Raw genomic sequence first — 23103 nt, 5'->3', positions numbered from 1 at the left:
GTCTACTTCCTTTGCCAGATATTGTTGCACTGAACAGATATTCTGTGAGTGCATTTCAGATACCTGGTCATAAGCACTGTAGAAATTCTGTGAAATAAAAGAAAAAGAATATTTTAACATTTTGTATTTTCTTGTCTATCCACTTCAAGCAGGTCAGTGTACATTGACCCTCATAAGCCAGAGAAGACCAAAGGCCTGCAGGATTTTCCCACATGCCTGGAGAGGCTCACCAGCCATTGCAAGGTGCCTCAGCAAAGACTGCACCACTTAGACAGGGAAAATCTGCACATCCAGTCCCTAAAAAAGAGCTTATAAAGCTAAACTGCTATGTCTACCTGGTCAACATCCACTGTTTGATGCATTAGGACTTTAATTTTAATAATTTCTCATTTGAGAATAATTTGGTAATTAAAACAAATATAACCAAAGAAAACACAGAGGGAGGGAAAGAATGATCTTGTGCTCTATTATTTGCAAGTCATGTGGACTGATCTTACTCATATGACCAGAGAAAACATTCTAGCAATAGTGCCCTGTTCTTTTTTTTAATGTCTCTGTCTTCATATGGTAGATATTCTTCCCCTCTTTCTGATTCCTCCCCAAACACAGCTGTAAAAAACTCTCCACAAAATGCTCTGTAATTTACTGCTTCTGAGCTCTTTATTACCTTCTAAACTCTTACAGCCAGTTGTAGTGAGATGTTCCTGTACCAGGAACTCACAAAGAAAGACTTCTAAAGCTCTCACTCAGCTTGTCCTGTGCTGAGGATTTATAGATTTGCTTTTTCAGTGCAACTTCCAAAGCTGAGTTTGGAGCAACACTCTGATATGGCCAAAGGATGCTTTGCTCCCCCTGCCACAGCCTACTTAACACAGGGAGAAAAAAATCCAGATGAAAGCCATCCTAGCTGAAAGCTCTCTCTCCCTGACTGTTGGCATACAGTTTACATGCACAACTGAGGTACTGAGGGGATTAGCAAAGGTCACAAAGATGATGTTACCTTGTGCCTCTTACAGTGGGACAGTCTCATCTATTAATACTCCTTATCAGCCAAAAGAATCCCTTACTTTCAAGTCTGTCCCTGAAAGCAGGATGGAGATGAGGTAGATGCTATCCAGCTTACTGTGTTACTGAGTGCCAGCTGACCCATGGCCCACAGTTTAGGAGCAATTTGACTGTGCATAACATTAAAAATACGATGTGATGCTGTTACTCAGGCTCAGTGTCAGCGTCCTGCTCTCTGCAGTGCAGCTCAGTAATGCACTCAGAGCATCAATGTGCCGTGTGAATTCAGCATGTGGAGGCTGCTGCGAGTGCAGCTTCCACATCGACTGAGAAATATCAGAGCCCTTGAAGATGAAAAGCTTCATCTCAGAGCAGGATGTTATTGTGTTCTATGTACAGACCTCTCTAGTATTCCCATACTACTCAGTCTCCTCAGATTTCAATTAAAAATAAAGTCTTTTCAGGGCCTATTTTTCTTCTCACACACCAGTCCTGAGCTTCAACACTTGCTCAAAGGCTGTACTTTGGCCCGTCACCCTGGTCAGCCCCTTCCAATGCAGGAGGGCACAGCTGGTGAGAGCTCACAGACGTCAGCACATCCGCGCTCAGCAGCCGGCGGCACGAGGTCAGGCATCTGCTGTGTGCAGAAACACAGTGCACAGAATTAGTCTCCTCCTGGAAATACACCTCCTCCTGCTCCCCAGCCATGGCAAAGGATTTAGCTCTCAAATGAGAAACTCCTCAGGAAGGAGAGGCCTGCAGGAAATATTTTTCAAGGGTCAAGGAGCATTTGTCCAGCTTCTAAACACCAGAGAATCTCTCTAAGTTTTCAGTGAAATTCTCTTTCAAAAAGTAAGGCCAAAGCCTGGACTGTTTCCCAAAGGCAAAATGGCCTAAAAAAACCTTCTGCAACGGGAAGAATTTTCACTCTGCATGACAGCTTGACTAATCTTGGCAGGTGCATCTATCAGCTTTTAGCTGCAAACCTAATGGCCTTACAGACAGACAGGTAGGAAAAGGGCTTTTATCAATGCCTATGGCTTTGAAGTCTGGTTTCACACCAGCAGTTGCTGACAAACATTTTGCTTGATGGAGAAAGGTATCATTATTTTTGTATTTCTGACCAGAAAAAAATCCTGATAGCTTTTTTCCTGATCTTTGTAAAGTCCACATGAAGCACTGGGGTGTCCCCTAGCTCCAGCAGGCTGTCTCTCCTGCATGCTAAAAACCTTTTGCAAGCAAAACACCCCAGTTAAATCAATGAAAGTGTAGCCTGAATGAGGATCTGGCCTTGTCGGTGTTAAGCTGAGTGGAAAGAGCTTTAGATGATTGATTTCCCAAACCTCTCAGCACTGGAGTATCCTGTTCCTGAATATCCTCTGCTCAGCCAGAAGGCAATTATGTGCAATCTCATCAGTGGTGAATGGGAGGAAATATCTCCCTCATGGAGCAACATGTGATAATGATGCTCAAGGGTATGTGCCTTGTCCACTGTTGTTGCTCCAGATGGAGGTTTATGATTTTGTGAGGTGTTCCTCAGCAGTGCCATTGTCTAGCAAATACCTTCCCACCGTATATGATGTCTCTTTGTGTCATCCTTCAAACTGCTTCATCCTGAATTTCATTTTATTCACTCCAGGATCACTTGATATTTAACATTTTGCTCTGATTGTTGACAGTCACCTTACCCTGCAGAGCTGGAAGACAACTTGAAGAAATTCCCTGGCAAACAGAAGTGCTAGGGAAATGTCAGTTTCCTTCCTCTGCAAAAATGGCCTTGGAAGGATGGTGGAGAATGAGCTGGAAGGTGCAAGGAACAGCAACTAGAGGCCCTGTAGTGCTGCTGCAAATGCTGTTCTTTGTTTCTGTCCATGCATCAAAGACTGCCTCAGTTTGAGCAGTTCCCCAAAAAATCTTTGTAGTGCTGGCCACTGGTGCTGTTTTTTTTGTGTGAGAAAACAGGTAGAGACAAAGCTTTCAGAGGGGCAGAGGATCACACAGAGCTGTTTCACAGCTGGCCCAGGCCACTGTGGTTGATGCTGGTTGGAAACACATTTCCAGCTCTCTCCTTAGGGGCTCTTACTGCCAGAACTGCAGACGACGCCCTGGTTTACTTCCCACCAGTGTTCTAGAGGTCTCTGTCAGGGGTGTTTTCTTGCCACTCCACAGTAGAAAAGGAGATGCCATTGATGGTCTGGAGCTGTCTGTCCAGATCAGCCTAGGCATTGCAGAGCTGCTGAGAGTCTTTGAGCTCCTTCTGACCCTTCCCAGGACAGTGGATTTTCCCACTCTTACTGGTACATTATTTCCCACGGCCAGGAGGAACCTGACTACGCTCCAGAAATATGAGAGACGGTTTTTTAACCAACTGGCTGCTAGAGAAGATTAATTTCCCAGGAGATTATTCTGCTGCAAGCAAGGATCAAAGGGTGCTTGTCCATCACTGGGTCTGCAGGAGCCATTCCAAGGTCTCACATGCGACACTGAACGCAGCAGATGGTCCGAGGGGTATGGCAGCAGCAAGTGGTGGCTGAAAGACCAGGAGGGGTAAGAGGAGAGGACAGGTGAAGTGCGGGTTGAAGAGGATGTTTTCTGGGACATGAGAGAGTGCAATGACTTTTCAGGAAAATTTATCCAGCACCATTGATTTATTTAGGAAGTCCACACTGCCTGGCCTCTGGCTTGGTAAAACTCACTGGATCTTTTTCCTCCTCCTGCAAGGTCTTCTTTGCTGTAACTGGCGTAGCAAAGCTGAGTGTTCATCAGCACATAGGGCTGGCACATCACAATGACTTCTGTCTCCACAGAGTCAAATATATACTGCTGTCAATACTAAGCTTCCTTCAAAAATTGGAATTGTTTTGAAAGTAGTGATAACAAAAAAGAAATTCTTGGCTTTATAAAACTCCTTTCTATCTTCACTGTGAAGGATCACTTGAGGCTGTTTTTTATTTGGATGAGGGGAGGACTTTGCCATTGCTTATACCTTTTTATTCAGTATAGTAGCTCTGCTTCAAAAGGGTGCAAACAAGAGTAAGAGCAGAAACACCAGCTGCCTCTATCTTCTTGATGTAACTGACCAGGCTCAGGAATGTCCTCCTTACCCTGGCCCTGTTTTTGAAAGTTATACACCATCTTTCTAAGGCAACAACTTCTCTCCCTCATGACATTAACAAAGCCTGTATTAATTATTCAGTGTGGCTCAAGACATTTTAATAATTAAGCATGAAAGGCTAGGAAAAAAAGGCTAATGCTATTGGTACTTTTCCCAACAATCAGGATTGCCAAATGGAAGAGTTCTGTGGAGGGAAGATGATTCCTCTTTTCCTTGGTCAGCAGAAGTTGTCAGAGAAGCTGTACATGGGGCTGGTAACCAGCCCACTTCTGCCAAGTGATCCACGCTGCTTCACCCTGCACAGCATTCAGAGAAGGAAATCAAAGTCTCCCTGCTTCCAATTGTGTCCCAAGGGCATGAGTGGAAGCTCATGCCCCTCTCAAGATGAGTGGAAGTTCAGCACACAGATGAGTGTAGATCAGCATCTCCCTACCAGACATACAGTCTGATCTGAGCTTATATGCTCGCAGTTGTGATTTACTGGGCTGAAGGCACAACCTGTAGCATGGGTTTTATAGGAGCATCCATTCCTCAACAGCCTTCTGCAGTCTTGGTGGTGTTGATAGCTTCCTTGTGTGCTCCTGCAATTTCTTAAGCCTGCACTTTTCACCCTGTATCTCCTCTGTTCCTGCGTGTTGCTCTGGAAGTAAAGGAGAGACACAGGAGAGACACTCTGGCTCAGACCCATGTTTCCATAGGCGGAGAGAATGTCTTGCTTGACAAGTTGGTTCTCATTGTCCAGAGTGTGTTTTACTTTATCAACAAGATATACATTTGGCAGACACACTAGAGCTGGGATGCCTGTGAGTAGCTTTCAATAAACCCTAGTTTTGCAACATTAACATTAATGTATTGAAAGCTAATACATTGGCATGGTTTCCAAAGCATTGTCATAAGAGGAAGAAAAGCCAGATAGTTGATATTTACACTAGAGCTGGACACCATATGCCATATTCTCATTATTGTGGTCCATTTTCCACATAGGACACTAAATGGAGTATTCATGGGGTGCTCATTCTTTATTTCCTTTTTATACCTAGACTTGAGCCCCATGGTTAGAGGTGCCTTTGCTACAACTTTACAAATTTCACACATCATAGTTCGTGTAACCCACTCCTTGTTCTGTCATGCCCATCTCTGGGAAGAGTCTGGCTCCCTCTGTGTCTCTTCCAAGTGGGCGGCTGAAGAGAGCAGTGAGTTCCCATCACCAATAGCTCCTTTAATGGCTGGGAGCTTCCCCACCTCTCCTTACCCTTCATGTGATGTAGTCCCCACCAGTCCTGGTGCCCTCCACTGTACTTGCTCCAGTGTGGCAATGTCTTTCTCATTCTGGGGATCCCTGAACTGGACCCAGTGCTCCAAGTGTGGTCTCACTGGGAAAGAAGAGAGATGAAGGATCGCTGTCCTGGATGTTGAGAGGCTTACTTTAGTAAAACAAATGATCCTCCCACCAAATCCAGTCACATCATCCCTACTGACCCTGTAGTTCAAACTATATTAGTCTTAGCCTCGCTGCCCTCAGTGCATTCTTGTTTTAGCACCCCTTAAACCTAGAAAAGAAATTAATGAGAAGAAAGACTATTCACCATTGAAACTGTTGACACTGCAACAAAGTACTAGCTGAGTCCAGCAATAGGCTTGATAAGCACCCAGCAGGCTCCCAGAGGCAAAAGTCCCTGGAAACACACAGTCTCCTCATGCTCCCAGTGGGAAAGATGTGGAGCCCAGAGCACAGGGCCTCAGAGCCTCTCTGGACCTACTGCAACCCCTAAAATCATGAGCCAATGTTTCGGCCCTGCTCTAGCCCAAGGGCTAAGTGACTACACAGATTTCAGGTGTCCCTGGTGCAAAACCTATCACTCTTACTTATGTGCATGTAATAAATGACCTGAGACGATGATATATTTCCTCTAAACTGCCACGTTGCAAACTACGACCAATCTGACTGTCAAAAATAATAAATGACAATCTAACTCCATCCATTACAGGCATTGTCACAGCTACTTCAGTGCAAAGTTGTGATTATGTTGTGGTGTAATGAAGCATGTTCCGGCTTGCTGACAGCATTATGGTTTCTGGTAATTATCCTATTTTTCTTACCTCTGTGAGTCATAGAATAAACAGAACAAATGGTAAGTGAGGATTTTGGGTTAAGACAATGTTAGGTTGCCTTTTTTCAGACCATCCCTGCTGAACTATGAAGGATGCACAAACCCTTGGCAGAAACAGCTCTAAATCAATTCTATGAGCAGTTGCTTGCACTTTTATCTGCTTGTTTTATCCTTTGGTAATCAATGACCTATTTTAGCTTTGATCTGACAGTAAGATTCAGAAATCACTTTCCTCCACACAAAACTACTACTTTGAATTGCAGGTTATTTAAAAATGTGAAAGGATATAAAGTGAACCAAGCCCCTCAATATTGAAGAAAGAATTCTCTTTCAGCCAGCTCATGTATTTAACCTGAAGTACATAATTTAAACAAATTCTGAGCATGATACAAAGCAACGTATGAATTAAGTTAATTCTATTCTGTGATTTGAAGTTGTCTTAAGCAATCATGCTAAAGCCTCAGAAAAGTTGAGGTACCTGAAAGTCAGTGAGAAGTTTCCATGTCTGCAGTACATCTGTGTTTGCCAGGTCTGTCTTTGTTGAGCTCAGTTTTGCTTCACCAAGAGTCAGTTACTGTTCCAAGTCTGGAAAATTAAAAGGTCTGCCATTAAAGGTATATAGCCAGTTGTAGAAGAGTTTATTTGACTGGAAATGAACATTTAAAGTTCATTTTTGAGGTCTCTTATTACATAAATTGCTAAAAGGACTTCAAATGGTGGTATTTCTGCTGATAGTTCCATCAATGACTGCTGCCTATGTTTAGATCCTATTACAAACACCTCATAATTCCAATAAGAAAACCCAGCTTAATGACACTGTGCCCTTCATTTATTACTTTTCTGATATATGTGCTGTTTGTATGAACAAACTTCTTTCACCAAAATTACCTGGGGAGATATTTCATAACATTTATAGTTTCTGTCATCAGGAGAAAAGATATATGACAGAAACATCAGCTCTGTCCAGCACACAATGCCTCTAAAATGATCATTCTCTCTGCCAGCACTACACGAAACTCCATGGAGAGGGATGCACTATTCCTTCATTAATTAAGTGCCAATAACACTACAAGATGCTGTTTGCTTCCTTTTCTCTTATTTTGAAAACTGGATTAACTATGCAACAGAACTAGTAAGGAAGAGGAGCCTGTTTTAACCACAACTGTTTTCTTCACTTTAGTGTCCCTGGAAATTTCAAAGGCTTTATTTGGGGTTTTGAGATAGGGAAATAAAGCAAGGTTGTAACAAGAATTTTAATTTATAGGAAATTTCATTAGTTTGAAGTTTGTTTTCACTCTAAAGCAGAACAAAATGGCACATGAAAACATTTGAGGAAAAGGCTGGATAAGAGGTAAGTAAGGTAAACTATTTTCCTTCAGTTTGTCTTCTTTTTCCATTCTTTCCAATATAAGATTCAACATGTTTAGAAATGACAGTCATTTCAAAATACCGAACATTCCCAAACAAAAATAAATTGAGTTAAACCATCTCATTAATAGAATTAAATTCTTCATTGCATGAATATTCAGCCTTGCCTCAAGCATATTTTCAAATGAGAGAATATTACACCAGGGATCCACTTTTGCTTTATGAAGCAGAACAATAGGATGTTCTGCTGCAGGAAAACTGTGTGCCAAAGGTCAGTGGAAGAGGCTAGGAATCTTCTCAGCCTTTTTGTTGTCTTTGACTGGTGACTCCTTTTTTTCCACCAGATTTTGTGTACCTGACTGAAAATCAAACAGGTGCTGAGTACTGGTAGCCTGGTAGAGCATGGCCAACAGCCATTGGGGGGAAATTATGGACTGTGGCCAGGCAGAAGGGATAAATAGGGAAAATATTAAAGAATTTCATAGAATCATGAAGTACCAGGTTGGAAGGGACCTCAAGAATCATCTTGTCCAACTTTTCTTGGCAAGAGCACAGTCTAGACGAGATGGGTCAACACCCTGTTCAGCTGGATCTTGAAACTGGCTAATGTTGGGGAATCCACCACTTCTCTGGGTAGATTCTTCCAGTGTCTGGTTGTTCTCATAATGAAAAATTTTCCTTGTCTCCAACTGGAATTTCCCTGCGAGTACCTTGTACCCATTACCACTCGTATTTTCCATGTGACTCCTTATGAAAAGGGACTCTCCAATTTCTTTATAGCCACCCTTTAAATACTGGAACAAGGTCTCCACTAAGCCCTGTTTTCTCCAGGCTGAACACACCCAGCTCTCTCAGCCATTTTCAAAGAACAGGTTTCCTGGCCCTTCGGTAATCTTTGTGACCCTTCTCTGGACCCTCTCCAGCCTGTTCACATCTTTTTTGCACAATAAGGACCAAACCTGAACACAGTGTTCCAGATGTGGGCTGACAAGTGCTGAGTGGAGTGGGATAATGATTTCTTTATTTCTTCTGGTGATGCCCTTGTCTGTGCAACCCACCATCCCTTTCCCACTGGCTTTCTTTGCTGCTGAAACAGATATCAGGGAAAGGATATGGTGGTTTTAAAGAAATCCAGTGCATTTACTAGAGGCTGAAAAACTTTCTTTTGCATTTTCCTGTAAAACCTTTTAATGTGTTGAATATAAACTAGGATATTGTGCCTCTAAAGTTATAGATTTTGGCTGTGAGTTCTGTCTTGTTTGAAACACAATCTGATCAATTGCATAATGTCATTACAGAAAAATATTATCAAGGACAAAAAAATGAGAATTTCAAAGGTCCTGAGCATTTACTCTTCTCACTGAGTTCTGATAAGAGTAGTGAATGTTCACTGCCTCTCAAACTATGCTTTAAAGTTGTGATTGTCCTAATTTTTTCATTATGAATATGATATTAAATTTATATCAACTCAGTATGGCCATTTTATAAGCATCACACACTGAAGTGAAACAGAAGGACCTTGAGGAAAATAAAATGGAGATTGCCTAGGGATTGCAGCTTGGAGAAACAGACCAACCATCATTTCATCTTTCTCAAAAATCTTTAGACACAGGCCCAGTGTTAACACTGAAAGGGAGTTTTGCACATCAGGAACAGAGATACAGGCAGGCACAAATAGGCACAAAGTGCACAAGGTACGGGAAACTCAGTATTAACCAGACAAAGGTGATTTTGCAAGACCGTGTATCTTTCTGCCAATACTCCTTAGCTGTCCTCTTCAAGGGGTTTATACTTCATCACTGTTCCCAGAATAAGTCACCTAAGTCTAAGTAGCCAATTTTTCAGCCAATTTGAGCTACTGCAGTCCTTTGAAGTCTGTAAGGAAACACCAGTTTATAATTGCCATGGGCCTGGCCCAAGGTTTCTAAATAAGAATAGACATTAATTACATATGGAAACAGCCATCAATTCCAGATTGCATTGCAAGACAATGGTTATAATCTAATTGTAGTTCTCCACTTTTCATGACTGTCCATGACGCCAGCAGATTATTTAATTACAGCTTCTTTTCTCAGCCCAGGATACTTTGTTATTGCTATTTGGAAAACTAGATTAAATTAATTAAGAAATAAGGTGTTAGACATTAGGTCAAGATGAATAGGCTCATCTAAAAAAGTACTAAAATACTACTGAATATTAATCAAAAAATCTGGTGAAATCACAGAGGTATCAAGGCAATGAAAGGGACATAGTTTTTCCAAAGTAAGAAGAGTGTTTGAATGGTCTTCCATTTATTTTCAGTCTACCCCTACAGCTCACTTCCTCATTAAAGATCTGAGGGTGTACAGCCAATTTTTAACATGAGTTTTGTGGTCAGCCTGCTTTTAGTCTATAATTTTGCTAAGGCATCTCTGGCTGCTCAGTAACAGATCCATCCGAAGCCTTAACTGGAAAGATGTTGGTGTTTCACATCAAGAAGCAATAGCCACAATTTTTAATTTGTTTTTTAATATCCTCTCATTATTGTTTGAACAATGATGTGATGGTCATCCTACTTAAACTGTAGAACTGTGTAATTCTGGAGCACAAACCTTTCTCTTTTCTCCAGAGAGAGGTTAATGCCAGTTCCCCACCACCCTTGCAAGTACATCCCTGTCTTTTATAAAGCATAGCCAAAAGCTTAAAAAGCTGCCAGTTGAGTAAAAGCATCACTGCACACTGAAGCTAAAGGTTACATTAAAGAAAACATCCCCTCATTCACTATTTACTAGGAAGAAAATAAGGCCTTTTTAAAGAACCCTTTTGTTCTTTCCCACATAGGGAAAGGTTTCTTGCCATTTACAGGCTACAGAGAACAGACATTTCTGCTTTTGAGACTTCTAGTGATATTTAACAAGTTCAGTCAAACTAAAGACCATGGTCCCACCTTGGCGTGCTGGGCTGGTGGGACATTTCCTAACCCTACAGAAAGCTTCCTGGCAAAGATCAAAATGAGCGAAGTCAAAGAGGTGGCAAGTGCTGAAGAATCTATCCAGCTCTAAAAAAACTGTCAGAATAAAGTATTTTCATCTTGAATGGGGGACCTTTACAAATCCCAAACTGCCTGCTTTGACAATATATTGTCCTTACTCACTATACCCTGTCCATGTGTTTTATCCAAAGTGGAGTGGAATCCATATGGAAGCAATAGGTTAGTCTTGCATTTTAAGGTATTTCTAAATTATCTCTCTATTTTTTTAATGTATCAGCATTGTATGTCTGATTGAATACAATAAAATGTTCCTGGTAGAGGAATGTGGTGATACTGGCTAGCTGTCAGATGCTCACCTAGCTGCTATCACTTCTCCTTAACTGGACATGGGCAGAAAATAGGATGATAAAATTTATGATTTAGGATGGAGACAGGGGGATCACTTACCACTTACCATAATAGCTCCTCTGCTGCTCCATCCCCTAGGAGAAGTCTGAGTCTCTGTGGTCTGCAGTCTTTCAGAACACACCTGCTCCCCCACGGCCCTCTCAACACGCTGCAGGCAGTTCTGCTCCGGTGCCTAAAGCACCCACACACCTCCTGCTTCTTTCACTGCTGTGTTTGCAGGGCTGTTTTTCACTTTTTTTTTTTCTTCACCTCTCTCTGAAGTCTGGTGTTTTGCCCTTTCTTAAATGTGTTTTTCCAGAGGTGCCACAAGCCATGATAGTTCACTCAGGTATGCCCTGAGGTCGGTCCATTGGAGGCCCCTGAAAGAGTCTGTGTCCAGCTTAGGGCATCCACCTTGCTACCAAAGGCCTGCTGACTACATCAAATACTAGGAGAAAGAGAGGGCACTTTCCTAGCAGCTGCTGGATGCAGGCATCACATTTTGCTCATCTCTAGAACCTGGGGAAAAGCCTCTACAGCAGACTCTGGCTGCTCATGGAGCAACCAGAAGCACTACCCCAGGCCACCAAACTGATGCTTCCTCATGTCTTCAGCAAATCTGACATATATTTACTATGCTAATGTATTTACTTTTCCATAATGCTAGTTAGTCATAAATTTGGACAATTACCAATAAAAGCAATAGAGATGTTTCTGGCTGGTTTGAAAAAGCAACAAAATATTGCTGCACTGATCTCACTTCACATTGGTAAGGAGGACAGAGATATCATGATTTTCACCTAATTCTGTCTTCCTTTCAGCCCAGCCCCCTGGGCATTCAGGAATTCCCAACAGGCACTCAAGAATAAATAGCATCAGAGGAATCATAGAGATGCACCTGGAAACAATAGAAAATCACCCATTTCCAGCAAGTGGCTGATGCTGCTGATTACTTCAGCAGGCACTCCAGGGATGGAAAAGAAAAAGCTAACAACATCATAGAATACAGAATTACAGAATCATAGGATACTCTGAGTTGGAAGGAACCTACAATGATCAAGTCCAACTCTTGACCCTGCACAGTACAGCCCCAAGAGTCACAACATGTGCCTGAGAGTATGGTCCAAACTCTTCTTGAACTCTGTCAGGCTTGGTGCTATGACTACTTCCCTGGAGTGCCTATTCCAGTGCTCAAACACCCTCTGAGTAAATAAACTTTTCCTAATATCCAGCCTAAATGTCTTCTGGCACAGCTTCATGCCATTCCCTCTGCTTCTATCACACCGTCATTAAGGAGACGAGATCAGGGTCTGCCTGTCCTCTTCCCCTCATGAGGAAGTTGTAACTGCAATGAGCTCAGCGACCTCAAATTACATGAGCCACTCCTCATATGGCTTCTCTTCCAGACCCTTCACTATTTTCCTAGCTCTCCTTTGGACACTCTCTAGTAGTTTAATATATTTCTTATATTGTGTCACCCAGAAGTGCACACCTTACTCAAGGTGAGACCACACCAGTGCAGAGCAGAACAGGACAATCATATCCCTCAACAGTGCTGTGCTATCAAATTCAGGGCATATATTTTCTTGCTGTTCTGCATATAGCAGGATTTCCAAACCCTGTGGTGTTCCCAGAAATGTGTTATCCTATCTAAGGGAGTTCAGGGGTTCAAAAAGCTATACCTGGACTAAAGTTTTTCATGGTGGCAGAGACCTTGTGGATGAGGATATTTGTCTTCTCTTAAAGAAAGGCTACCCTCAGGGCAGGGCCATAATGGATCTGACACAGGAAATCTAGTCTGAGCAGACAATTTTTAAAATGCTGAATTGCTGTACTTCATATGCTAGAAAGGAGACAAGAAAAGTTGATTATTTTTAGTTTATTTTTCTTTTGTTCCAATCTTGTTTAGAAAAGCAATTTCTTTGGACCCATCAATTCCTGTCTGATTTGACAGACCCCCCCCTCCATCACAAGTATTCTAAAATAGCATTGAGCATGCTAAAATTAGAAATTCCATTTTGTAAAACTGAAACACTGATGGGCTTCCAAATGGTCTTTCCTTCTTCCTTTCTCCATTTTCCCTTGCATACATATGTCTCAGGGGCATCTTTTGGCACATTAAAGTGTCCTGTTTCTACTGTTTGATTTGGGCTCTCAGCTTGATATAAGATTATTGACAGATGCTGCCAGCTTTGTTGGTATTCTGCTGTAAAATACCACTGTTCAATCTAGAGCTGATGCCTAGCTAGGAAAATTGCAGTGGCAACTGCAAAGAAGGTGTCTACTATCTTAGGTGATGAATTCAGCAGCAGCACCATGCTGGGTGCAAGAGTCTCATTTACATCCCAAAAGAAGCCTGCCAACCTGAAGGCTTCAGGTTTAATTAAAGGCATTTTATCACCCAAAATTCTTCAAGTAACAATTGGCTTTTTTGAGAAAAAAGCTTTAATTGCTGGATTGTCTCTTATCCTTTGTTAAAGGAGAAAATCTTTTAATACCCAAGTAGAGGCCACTCATTATCATGCTCTGATTCACATAATGCTGGAGGAAATTGCTTGACCTGGTGGTATTGAAAAGGGAATAGGCTTGTGCTCCAAGGTTATTCACAAAACACCTTCTGCAAGTTAAATTGTTGCCAGAATATAGCTAAAGTGTATGTATTCCCATAGAACTACGTGGGTTTCATTGCTCATGTCAGACACCGACCCTCGTCCAGTTCTGCCTCAGCACACTCACTGAGATCCTATCTAAGCTTCCAGCTCTTTACTTTGTGAAAATATCTTCGAATATTAACTCTGGATTTTCACCAGGAAAGACACAAACTCATCTCTCATTGCTGTTTGCTTCAGTTTTTAAGTGTGCATACAGCTTGATGGACTCCACTCTTGTAGCATGTCAAAAGCACTCACAGACACTTTCAAAAGTGGAAGGACTTGCTCAGTTACTAACCTGGTGTTTGAAGGAATATTTGGGTAAATTCCATAATTTTCTTGTTGAAGTTGAGCACAGATTGATGAATGATCAGAGAGATCATAAGAAGTTTAGATAGATTATTTAGTTTATGAAGTTATCAAATCTACCAAAAAATCTGAGTACTGCAAACCACTAAGTGAGCTCTGACCAATCCCTTGTCATACTGCAGGCTTAAGCTCTGGGACAGTTAGATCCTTCTCACCTATCTGTTAGAGAAACCCGTGTGACATAAATTGGGTTTTTTTCTATGATGTATTATATGTGAAAACAATGTTTAATTACAGTAAAAGTTAGTGGGTTTTTTTTCCTTTTTGTCTAGGTACTCCTCTGGTAGATGTTGTGATACTGCATTAGGACCATTGTGGAAGACATTGTACTGAAGGAACAAGTGACTTCGGGAAAGTGATATCGGCTCTGTTGAACCATGAACTTAGGGTTTGAGAAGCCCAGATGTTAGTCAGCATATGTAGTTGATATAAGGAATTTTTGCTGGAACATCCAGTGCTGGCCTGTGCTCCACTGTGGTGGGTGTTATTGAAGACACCTGTCAGGAGAAATCTTGTTCGTTACAAATGATAAAAGGTCCCATTGTGTAGGAGGAAGGAGGACTGGCTCTGTGGATGTGATCTATGCAGTGTGCCATGGCAAAAAGCAGCCAGGATCTGTCCTATGCTGCACAAAAGCAGGATCCCCGGTATCCAAAGGGTTGTATTTGCTTGTTTCCTTATTCCTCCTTTTATTCAACTTAATTAAAACAGCTAGTTTATTGTAGTGTTGTTAGCTGACCCTTTTTCAGTAACACCCAGAAAGAATCCTGCACCACTGGTCACCATCACCCTGATGCAGAACAGATACATGCAGGTATCCCTGGACAATATCATGCCCCAGTTTATTGAGACTCTCATCCATCTCAGTTATTCTCATCTTAAATTTTTGCAGAAGTGATGTCATGTTTTGAAGACAAGGTCTAAGACTTAGCGTTAGGAAGAAGTGATATCTGCATTGAAGTGCATTTTACAGGAAAAAGTATTTGGGGATGAAAGTATAAACCACCCTAGATTCCCAGGGAAACTGAATCCTGCCTTCTTTTCTGCATCCAGGGTCACAAACAGCCCAGCTGCAGAGGCAGCTTGCTATCCTGGGACATTCTCCTCCTTTGCATTCTTACCCTTGTGCTTTACAAAGGACTGCCTCCCATGAGCCACAGGGTAGTCACCTCACTGCCCTGCCCTGGACAGCCTCTTCCCCAAATATCACTGGCTTCCCTGAGAATGGACAATTACTGGTGGCATATCAGTAAGGTTCTGTGCCTTCAGGCCTGTCATAGACAAATCATCTTTTCTGAGAGGGTTTTCAAGTAGTCCTTCAGAGTGAGTCTAGAAATTAGATCTGTGAATGGCTTTTCACAGTGAAGCAGGTTTTATCTTGCTTACAGTCTGTTACTGCACAGGCTGGTGCTCAACAACCACACTCTTATTCTGGAATAGACAAAAATGCTACCATACCATCCTGGCATAATTTTCAGCACTTTTTCTCTTAGTACAAGATACATTTTTCCATCCAAAAGATTTTACACATTATATCCATTGATTTTCAAACCATACATTAAAATGTATTAAAATATTCCTTACTAGTAATAAAGTACAATAGTAATTTAAAATAGTTATTGCTCAACACAGTAGTATCTGGTATTATGAATAAAGCAAAGAGATTCCTACTTTTTCCCATCATGTAATACACTCTCTACATTTTAGGGAACTTTCATGACATGTATTAGGTATGCCAGTGGCCATTATGTTTGCAAATGTATTTGAGGGGGAAATAAACTGCACATAAATAGCATACTTAATATAAACTAAAAATAAATACCTCTCTGCAGAGACTGACTTCTCTAAATAAGATCTGTGCAATGAAGGTCTTCCATAGATTTAAAAAATCTTTATTAAGGTTGTTGCCTCTGGGAGTATCTCAAAAGTAGTGAGTTGTGACAATTAAAATGATTCTAGAAAATTATTCTAGACAAAAGACTGGCTCCAACATGGAACATAAGCTCTCCAAGATTCAGTTATATAGGACCTGGCCTCCATCTTCCTAGAGAAATCACAGCTGTGACTGTGGCTGAAGTACAGCTGTGACCTTGTACTCTCCTTGCTCTGCTCAGCAGGCACAGGTTTGTGACAATGAGAAGCCAGGACCTTGAGTGGGGAGTCATCTCAGCTACCCCATGAGGATGTCTGTAAGACTTAGAAGGCACCTTAGAGCAGTACAGAGGTATTTCATGAGCCCCTGAGCTGCTGGGACCCCACATCAGCCTGACTTCACAAAAGAGGCACCAGTGATGCCTTAGGATTTTAGCTTTTATATTTTTCAGATCCTGTACTGCATTAGTGTATTATTCTAAACTCCATATGGAGTGTTAGTTAACTCTCTTAACATTTTGGTCAGGCAAAACAATCCCTCTAGGCCTGAAATTCAGGGACACTCAGCTGCCTCAGAGCCCAGAAAGTATAAACAAAAGTGAAACGGGGATGAGTAAACTGGGGTTATTTGACTTCATTACTTGAAGCTGTGTTTGGAGGATTAATCCCTGATATGTAAGTGGACCAAGCTTGTATCTCTCTGAAAAACTCATGATCATCATCCATTTTGGGTGTAGCCCCTTGGGGAGGCTTCGTCTGCCCTTAATGTACCTAAAAGCCCTTGCTTAAATATATCCAATTTTATTCTTTCAGCTTTGGCCTCCATTTTAGGTAAGCCTGAAAACGACATCACCAGGCACTGTGTTCCACTCCCCATTGAAACCTTTCTGGTGCTTTTTCACTTCAGCTGTTGCTTAGCCATTGAGAATCAGATTCATTCCCTTGGGGATCTGGATCTCCACATCACTGGTGGAGATGAGAAGGTGCCCAGGCTTGGCTCAGTGGGATGCATACCAATGCTCTCATTGAGGCATCTAAAATGAGGTCACCAGTGAAGTTTCCTTGCATATCTAGACGCATATATCAAGAGCAAAAAATGAAAAATGAACACGGGGCACTTCACTAGCCTGGAGAAAACCAAGCACAGCAACCCAGTAAACAGTTGATGCAAGACATTGTAATTGCAGAGCTCACAGCTAAATTGTAGCTTCTTACTGCTGCACTTTTAAAACTATTTCCATGTAGTTCTTCATTGCACAAAGCCTCTAAGTGTATCAATAAAGATATGTGAGCTACTCACATGTTACCATGTCATTGGCTGTCACAGTGAAAATGTCCATATTATTAAAGGTTTCACAACTCTTTAACTGTGGGGGAACACGTTCAACATTTTGCAGTATGGCAGATTTCTGTCTTTCAAACTGCTTAAACACTTCTTCTTTAAGCTTTTTACATTGAAGTGAACAAAAGAAGCGTTGCTGGTTCTCTACCATTTAGCACTTCATTGCAGAGTCCTGAAGACACGCTTTTTAGGGCACAATCCTTCCTTCCAGAATAGAGATATCATGCCAAAAAATCTCTCCAGAAATGCTTAAAAGGACACTTTGAAGGAAGCACATTTACTCAAGCCCATTTGTCTTGCGAAATTATTTTTTAATACTTTGTCCCAAGTACAGCTGTACGGACCTCATATTTTCAATTCAATTTGTTGTTTAATGGAACTAGTTGATCAAATTTATACATTTAGAGCAAATTTAGATATCTTATTCTCTCTTCAGAAAGCTGAAGTAAATGTTCCAGTCAAGGTGACAATTCTGCAAAGGTGAATTGACATAAATTAAAGTAATTACCTTTTTTTTCTTTGTTTCTACAGATTAGTTTAACAAATTTTATTATATGGGTATATTCTAGCACTGAAGTAGTGAAAGTGTTTTCCCTGTTCTAAAATCTAGGGCATTTAAAGTAAAATAACCAAAGCCTTTAAAAATTTCAGTTGACAAACTTACATTCATTTTGCAAAAATTAATTTCATTTGTGTCTCAGTATGAGTTCACAAAATTAAAATGAAAATTTCTTTCCAGAAATCTTGGTGTTTCTGCTTTCTTTGTCAAGGAGTTCAGTAGCAGCTTTTCTTTAGAGCAGCTGTCTCACTTGGCACCATAATGTTTTGATGGCAAAAGTGCAAAAATTACCTTTCAAAAGATAAAAACCAAAACTATTTTTCCTCAATTTTGTAATATTGCCTCCAAAATGACTAAGCAACATCCTCAGCTACTGCAGTGTAAGACAAGAGTCTACTCTGACCTCCCATATTGTGAAATCACTTTTCATAATATAAGAAAAAAAACACTTTTAAAAACCTCTCTGAGATTAACTCACTGCAATCCTCCAAGCACTACTTCTTCCTCCCCAGTGGATAAATGAACAACAAAATCTTCCTCATGTCTGTGTTTACTGGATATATCTTCTTTCAGAACAGTTTTTATGGCACAGAGTATAGCAATTACAGAAATTCTGAGGGCTCTGTGTATCCTTAAAAAAGGATGTGAAAACATTCAAGTGGAATGGAAAACACATAGTGAAGATATGTTGCTTCTTGTAAATGGCAGTGTGCAAGTCAGTCATGTTAGTCTTCTTCCCACATCTTCAGTACTCCAAGAATCAAAGTGATCTGCAACAGGATTAGTCCAAACTCCTGGGCATAACACCGACAAAGGGACTGAAGACTTCTAGGATGCTTCACAGCCACTCACCATTAGCTAGACAGCTGAAACTACTCTAGAGTGATAATGGTAACCTCCATGGCATAGGGGCAGATCTCCTCATGCTCACTATCAGCACTTTCCAAGGTCAAAGCTGCACTGTACTCCTGGGTGCCTCCCTCAGAGCTTCCCTGAGAAGTATCATGAGCCAAAGCTTTGTGTGGACCTTCAGTAGGTCATGAGGAAAGTGGCAAAACTCCTTAGGCCACCAGTCTCAGAAAGAAGACTTGGTTGAATTCTTATTCCTCATCTTTTCAGAAAGACAAAGTTCTCCTGTTGGCTCAGAAAATTGGTTGCCAGCCATCCAAAGACAAACACAGCCCAAGGGGATGTGGGGTCAGTAACTCTGGACAACAAGACACCAAGGCCATCTGCCCAAAGAGCAGCTCTGCAGCAAGCTAGCAAGATCCTGCAAGGTTGTTGGGAACTCTTCTTTTGGGCAGTGAAATTAGAAACAGGGAAGACATTCCAGATTAGAGTGTCTGCCCTGAACCAGCTGGCAGCAGTTGCTGTGCTGTATGGACACTCATGCTACCCTGTTCTGACCAGGATGGACTCATACCAGAGGAGAAGCAGGTTTCTGTGAGATGCCTTGACTCTAAATACTTTCATAAAATAAGGTTTATTAGTAATAAACCTTAGCTGACATGTACTCTTTTCCTGAGAGATTTTACCAGAGCAATTGCAGTTTAATGTCCACCAGATCCCCAACATCCCCTCTCTCCAGAGACTAGTTCTGGCAGGACTTCTTTTTATGCTGGTAATTTGACACTTTCTTCATACTCTGTCATGACAATCTTTTCTCCTTCAGCCAAAAACAAGTTACAAGGCAAATAACATTTTTTTCACCTAATGCTGAAATTTCTTAAAAGTAGCTCTAAATTGCCCAACTATTGAAGGACATTTTATTTGTGATGGTTGCTGTGTTTGCTGCATATGCTGAGTCCACAAGTAGTCAATTTTCTTGTTTTTGTTCCTAAAACCTTCCTAGGGCCAGCTTCCCTTACCTCCAGTTTTTTCCTAAAGTGCAACTTCTGTTCCTGTCACTGCAGGCCTGCATCTCTGAAATGAGTAAACCAAATTAGATATGAAGACAATTTCTTCCCACAAAGACACTAGTTCATGTATTGGTGAGTCATTTTAGGGCCCATCCAGGGATTTTTACTGATGAGGATCTGCTCTCAATCATGAGAGGGAGACTCATTCAGAACTGGATTTTTTATGCTCACAGTACTTACAAGGATGAGTTTGGAAATATTTGCCATATTTTGCTTTAAATAGCATTCCATTGGATCATCTGATGTTAGTCCCCAGAAAATGTATGCCAGTGTTGGTGTCAGGGACTGGGGTGGTACAATGAAACGGAAGGAAAATTGTAAGTCCATGCTGCCAACCTGCTCTCGGAGTTAAAACATATTTATCATGAAGCTCACGAGTTCTTCTGTTCAAATAGTACTTCTTGTCTCCTTACCATCTCCCTCTGTTTTTACAGTGGACAATGCTTCCTTTTCATTTTATAAAGCTACAGAAAGTCAGGAATTTTCTGTGCAAGCCCATGGGTCTGTCTCTGTCAGCAGTAGGAGATCCCAAGCTATGGTCTAATGCTGGTAGAACAGACAGTGTCTTAGAAAAGGGTAAATGATGGCTGTGGTAGGGGGACTTCCTTGGCAGATAGACACAGGCAGCTACTAATGCTCACTACACGCAGGAGGGACAGTTGTCCCAGTACCACATCCACTGCCAGGATCCTGCCAATGCCAGGGCCTATGTTTCCAGCTCAGGACACGGGGCCAGACCCATGGGAGCAGGGTATGGATGTGTGGAGTTACTTTAGGTGCCTGTAAGGACAGTTCTGAGCCTCGAGTGTGGGCCAGAGGGAGGCATGATCAGTGTACATGACAGTGATTTTGCTTTACTGATGTTTATGTTCAGAGAAGGATGGGGTTTGTGGCCCAGTTTGGGACATGGCATTGGAAAATGAGGCCAAGATTATTAGCTCTTTAGGGCAAAGGCTTTTTTCACTTGTTGGCTGTACTTTTTCTTCCTTGAGCTTTTATTTTGCCTTTGTGCTATGTTTCAGTAAGAGTAAAGAACAGTAATACATGGTTCAGTCTAAGGATATATTTTATTCTATTTTATTTCTTTTCCCAGTTGATCATCTATTTAGCCAGATGAATCATATGCAGCTTTCTATAAACCAAAGTAATTTTATCTGCTCTGGAGCAATACAATGATCCAACACTTCCTTCTGATGTATCACAACAGGAAGTTAACTAAAATCATAGCTGACTATTAAACATTGAGGACAGACCTAAAGAACTGAATAAAGTTGCAAAAGAAGATAATTCACAAGATTCTGTAGATTGGGGAATTATATATTTTTTTGAAATATGGTAACTAACATTGCATTCTTATTCTCTAAGAAAGGGTATATATACCATCCATCTACTGGAAGGGCTTTATTGTACTTGCCAACGTCATAACTTTGGATGAGAAATCAGCACTTTGGTTGGAAATCTCACTAAGAAACTTACCCTTTTTTGTTCTTTTTCTCAACACACACTGTTGGCAGACAACATAAATTCTTAAATGAACAGTATTTCTTAATTTATTCTTTCTGAAACAACTGCATTTTTATAAGCAATTATTCCTCAATTTGCATATCTTAGCAGAGAGCGTTTTTATTACAGTGAAACCAGTTTATAATCTCGAACTCTGAAAATCACCAATTCCAGCAGATGTCCTGATACATTCATTAATGCTGGAGATCAGCTTAGTGAACACCTTTATTGCATCTTTCAAAGCTCTTTCTATTGCCCCCATAATCACACTTCAATATGCATGTGAAAATTATAAACAAAGTGGTGCTGGTCCGATTGAAATGACTGTGACCAGACTTGAGGATGAATTGGGATTCAGGAGAGTGTGTCTGGCACATTCTTTGTAGTTAAATCAGTTGCCAGGCAGTGTGTGAATGACTTGCATGCTCATCAGGACACAGATTGATTAATTTTTTCTTTTCAAACAAATAACTTGAAGAATTATTTCATTCCGCCTTGTGATTTTTCTTTTTTTTTTTTTTTTCTTTTCTTTTTTTTTTTTTTTTTTTTTTTTTTTGTGTACTGGGCCTGATTTCAGGTGGTTCATCAAGTTCTAACTAGCAGGATTTTTGCATAGTACTCACTGCTTAGTATTTAATGCATTGTAAGTAAAATATCTCAGCAATATATCCCAGTTGTATGTTTTTACTCTCCAAATGGATGCCTTTTTTAGAGATAAATGTAGAGTGGGACCTGGGTCTAATTATGGCTCTGGAGGGCAGGGAGGTATCCATGCAAATATTTGTGAAACACCCAGGAGTTTCAACTGCTTGCGTGAATAAAGTTCTAAGTCATTAAAGCACTCACAAAATAATATGTTATCAGAATAATGTGTGATCAATAATAGCTACATGACTTTACCATAAATACTCATAAAGCTATTAGTGCCTTATTTTTTTACTGTTCCATTACTGCTAAATAAAACTATACCACAAACCTGCACCTTAATAATCACACAAAAATATCCTGGAGGTTTTGAGAGGTACTAAGTAACTGATAAGACCAATGTGTAAAATGTATTTCTAGGACTGAAATTATTGGATTCAATCCTAAAAATACACCAAGTGCACCAAAGAATTCAAACACTAAAGTTAATGATTTTCATCATGAGTCTGAACACAAATAACTGCCTCTGCTTTTAGAAGCATGAGACTGTTGGTTTGCACCAAGGATAAATAATTTATATGGGGTGTCCCCGATATGCCTTATCTTATGAGATGCTATTAACACTTTGAATGACAGAGTAAGGATATTTTCCTTCATTTCTGTAGAATTCAAATCTTCCTGATCACTCGTCTTTGAGCTGTGCATGGTCTTGGACTTCAGTAGTATCAGTAGCTGGTGAGGAAGGAGTGTACTGTCAACATAGATATTTAAATATAGGCTTAATTACTCAGCTCTTAGCTGGTCTCCTGGGAGGTTGCTCTCCACTTCTGTGTTGTGATCAACTGTCTGCTGAAGAATGTAACGCCCCAGGAGAGTGACTGGGTAGCTGTGTACTTCCCCATACCATCAGGTAGTGCACAAGACCACACCCCAGGCTACTGAAACACATTCCTCCCTGTGGAAGGAATGAGAAGCAGCCCCATTCAGTGGCGCAGAGACACTTGAGATAGGCTGGGTTTTTAGTATGGAAGGAGGGGAGGGAGTTGCTCTGGGGCAATCCGTTCACAGTGGTGGGCTAGGGTCTGCCCCTTGGAAACTCAAAATCTAGTATTCTCTGTGTGATGACATTTTAAACATAATTGGAAAAAAGGCAATAGGCATCACATACCTACTCACAAACTGATGATAAAATAACAGATAGAAATAGAGTGCTACTTGAAAAAATCGCAGCAAATAAATGGTTCAGACCTATGAGGACATGAATAAATTGCACCTGCTTAAAAGCC

The sequence above is a fragment of the Anomalospiza imberbis genome, chromosome 1 (genome assembly GCF_031753505.1).
Source record: "Anomalospiza imberbis isolate Cuckoo-Finch-1a 21T00152 chromosome 1, ASM3175350v1, whole genome shotgun sequence".
Classification (NCBI taxonomy): domain Eukaryota; kingdom Metazoa; phylum Chordata; class Aves; order Passeriformes; family Viduidae; genus Anomalospiza; species Anomalospiza imberbis.
Note: the sequence above shows the minus strand (reverse complement) of the source record.